This window comes from Octopus bimaculoides, chromosome 28, assembly GCF_046866305.1.
Source record: "Octopus bimaculoides isolate indiv1 chromosome 28, ASM4686630v1, whole genome shotgun sequence".
Classification (NCBI taxonomy): Eukaryota; Metazoa; Mollusca; class Cephalopoda; order Octopoda; family Octopodidae; genus Octopus; species Octopus bimaculoides.
Genome location: NC_142955.1, coordinates 8,661,153 through 8,665,887, shown reverse-complemented (window position 1 = coordinate 8,665,887; position 4,735 = coordinate 8,661,153).

Here is a 4,735-nt window from a genome sequence, read left to right as displayed (position 1 = left end):
TTGATCACTATAAATATATTAAGTGCGCAAGTTGTTCAGCAAGAAATTGTGGAATTGTCTTTCTTGGACTCAAGGGACTAACATTATATATATATATATATATATATATATATATATATATATATATATATATATATATATATATATGTAGGTCATATATACATATAGGTGTATATCTATGTTTATATCTAATCTAATATTGTGTGTGCAGTACAATAAATTTGATCTTGTCAATATTTATTTAGTGTATAAAATTATATGTATATAGACGTCAGGCACTATTCCTTGTATTAAAAAAATAACGCAGTTTTATATGTATACATACAAACACACACACACATACACATACGTTTATTTTTGACTTATCTATCTATATGTATACGTGTATATGTGTATATCATAAATATATGTCTAGCGTGTTTATATATATATATATATATATATATATATATATATAGTTTAAAAAAACAATAACAAAAAAACAAAAAAAACAACAAAGTGAGGACGTGATATGGATAGTATTATTGGACGCTCAGGAAAGGAAAGAGAGAGTGTATGAAGTTTCGGGCGTAGCCCTTCGTCGGAAAGATGGAAAGTTCGGAGAATGGAAGAACGGAGAAAGAGGAAAATGGTACCGATGCCCACGAGGTTACATTATATATACATATATATAATATATATATAAAAATATATATATGTTTGTATATGTATATATATAAACATACATACACACACACATGCAGACATACACACACACACTCACACACATATATGCGTACATGTATATAAACACACTATATTTATATATATATATATATTTATAATTTATGATATACACAGGCGCAGGAGTGGCTGTGTGGTAAGTAACTTGCTTACCAACCAAATGGTTCTGGTTTCAGTCTCACAGCATGGCACCTTGGTGCAAGTGTCTTCTGCTATAACCTCGGGCTGACCAAAGCCTTGTGAGTGGATGTGGTAGACGGAAACTGAAAGAAGTCCGTCATATATATATATATATATATATGTATGTATGTATATGGTTGTGTGTCTGTGTTTGTCCCCCCAACATCGCTTGACAACAGATGCTGGTGTGTTTACGTCCCCGTAACTTAGCAGTTCGGCAAGACAGACCGATAGAATAAGTACTAAGCTTACAAAGAATAAGTCCTGGGGTCGATTTGCTCGCCTAAAGGCAGTGCTCCAGCTTGGCCACAGTCAAATGACTGAAACAAATAAAAGAATAAAAGAAAAAAAGAAAGAACATATACATATGTATATGCATGTAAAGTTAATAGACCAAAAATAGACAGAGATACAGGCAGGCAAAGACACACACATAGATAGATAGATAGATAGATAGATAGATAGATAGACAGATAAATAGACATGTACACAGATACAGTTACAGATAAAAGAAGTAAAAATACCAAGAAACTAAACTTTTAACGATGCCTCATTGGGATATCAAGATATTTAAGTAGATATTTATGCATATGGAATACAGAAGTTACCAGTCCTAACCTTATAACGTTTCTACTGTCCAAATATTACAACCGTTTGATTGAATATGAGTTGGTACTTTGTCCATTAAATATCTTCCTCTATTCAAGTGTTGTCATCTCATGACATGGGAGATGTTTCTGTTTTTCAAGAACCATACAAATGATTTTGATATCATATCTACACTCCTTTACAATGTATAAAATGTATTTTTCATCGTGTTTCAGTCAATTGACTGTGGCCATGCTGGAACACTGCCTCGAAGGGCTTTATTTGAACAAATTAACCCTAGGACTTACTTATTTCAGCCTAATACTTATTCTATTGGTCTATTTTACTGTACTGCTAAGTTATGGGGACATAAACACACCAACACTGGTTGTCAAGCAGTGGTTGTAGGACAAACAGAGACACAAAGATACATGCAGATACCCCTCCCCCCACACACACATGCACATATGACAAGCTTCTTTCAGTTTTTGTCTGCCAAATCCACTCACAAGGCTTTGGTCGGCCCAAGGCTATAGTAGAAGACACATGCCCAGAGTGCCAAACAGTGGGATTGAACCTGGAACCATGTGGTTGGGAAGTAAGCTTCTTACAACACAGTCACATCTGTGCCTATAAAATGTATAGTTATGTTGCAGTATTCAGACCTTAACCCTTTTGACATTATCCTGCCCATGGTTTTAATTTCTTCTTTTAACCCTTTACCATTCAGATTACTTTGCCAAATGTAATACTTAAGTAAAGTTCCTGACTTTAAAGATATTGCAAAAGGTCTGGTTATGGGCCCAACCTTCCAAGTTCTTTTACATGGTTTAGAAAAGCTGAAGGATCACTGCAAAAATGTGTCTCTGAGATGGGAATTTGTTGAATAAAATCCTAATCAACTGATCCTCCTTTATTTTCTTTTACTCAAAGCCAGGAACTTTTCAGCACACACTCATATTTATTCACGTTTTATAAAATCAATCCTGCATTATCTCATAGTTTTGAAACTTTGAAGATGCAAGTTAGGTGTAAGAGGCTGGATCTGGTCAGTTTGAACATAAAACTAGTAGAATATTTGGGCTGGATATGGTCTGGTTTTATCACTTTAGCATTCAAATTACCCTGTCAAATATAAAGCTTATTTATTCATATTGCTTTGAAGTAATCTGTAACTTTGAGATTTTGAAGATGTGACTGTTTGTTTTAAGAATGACATTGCAGGGTAGGTGTGAAAGGCTGGACTTGGTCAGTTTGAACATAAAACAGATAGACTATTTGGGCCTGATATGGCCCAAATGTTAAAGAGATAAAGTGATCAAAATTATAAGTTTCCATGGAAATTCCATGCTAATTTATGTTCCAAACACCAGCTTAATAATGGTTTCAAATTTTGTCACAAGGCCAGTAATTTCGGGGGAGGGAGTAAATTGATGATCCTGAGAGGATGAATGGCAAAGTTGGCCTTGGCAGAATTTGAACTCATAACATAAAGACGGATGGAATGCTGCTAATCATTTTACCCTGTGTGCTAACAATTCTGCCACTTGGCCACTTTAAACCAGTTTGATAATGACAATTCTGTTTTACAAAATTATTATTATTTTCAAAAAATTAATTGAGAAGGTAATACATCTCATTAAAAGAAAAAAGAGAATGGTAATAGAAGGGTTAAATTTGCTCTGTCTCATATGCTTAATACTGGATCTTTCAACAGTTGTAAATATGTTAACTATTTATACATTTGTAAGAAATTCAATTGCATCTTGTAGCTTATTTCTAACACTCTGATTACACAAATTCTCTATAATCCTCCTTTTGTTTAAATCCATTACATTATTAGTAAAGTTCATTGAAACCAGATAGGTGAGTTTAAACAAATTTTGATTTAGAGTTTTTTTTTTCAAAACTTGTTTTCAGGGGAGAAATATCCTCTTACAAGCTGAAATAATGACTTGCATACTTTGTATTCATGTTAATTAAAAATGGAGGATTATACCATATAATTCAGCAGAATCTCTAATCAGTTTCTTCCTTTAAATTTGTATCTGCTCATGTTCAGTGGTTTCCTTGAAGCTATTAGATGCCAGTACATTAATTTACACTTTCACTATTCTTATAAAAACTACTTTATCATGAGAAAGAGTCAATTCACTTGCTCAAGTTGGTAGGTAGATTTCTCAGAATATATTGTATGGTGGATAATTATATTTGCAGTCTCTACATAATAGTAAATAGTTAGCTTTCATGGAATAGTCCATTGTGCAGGTTGAAAGTTATAACCAAATATCCAGTTCTTACAATGAAATTTTAGATTCAAGATATAGAATGATTATATTGAATCCTTAATAGACCCATCTGCCCTCTGTCACTACATTAGTATGTATGTATGTATGTATGTATGTATGTATGTATGTATGTATGTATGTATGTATGTATGCATGCATGTTTGTATGTATGTATGTATGCATGCATGTCTGTGCATGTGTGTGTTTATCTTTTGGATACAATATATATATATATCATCATCATCATCATTTAACGTCTGTTTTCCATGCTGGCATGGGTTAGACAGTTTGACAGGAGCTGACCAGTTGAAGAGCTGCCAAGGCTCCATGTCTGTTTTGGCATGGTCTCTGGCCAAAAAGACATGGTGCCTGGGCAGCTATATCTATCTATCTATCTATCTATCTATCTATCTATCTATCTATTTATCTCTTTCTCTCTCTCTCTCTCTCTCTCTCTCTCTCTCTCTCTCTCTCTCTCTCTCTCTCTCTCTCTCTCTCTCTCTCTCTATATATATATATATATATATATATATATATATATACACACACACACACACACATACATATACCTGGATGTTAAGTGATTGTCATTTGTATTCTCTCTCTAAAGTCCTCCCTTGGAACTTTTTATTCAGATCTAATCAGAACTAAAAGATAAAATCCACTTAAATTTGAAATTTCCACACATCTCTGGCACCCATACATCAAAGGGTTCTGTATTTTTTTGTTTGTTTTTTATTCATATTCTGCTATTGAAAATAATAAATAATAAAAAGGGTTCGATTTTTTTATCTAGTAAACATAATTATTTGCATATTTATTTGTATGTCTTTATCCATCATGGTTAGAGAGGGTCATAGCCCAACTAATTAGGGAGCGAATCAATTTAGATGAGATGCAGTTTGGGTTCGTGCCAGGTAAAAGCACTACTGATGCCTTATTTCTAGTGAGACAGT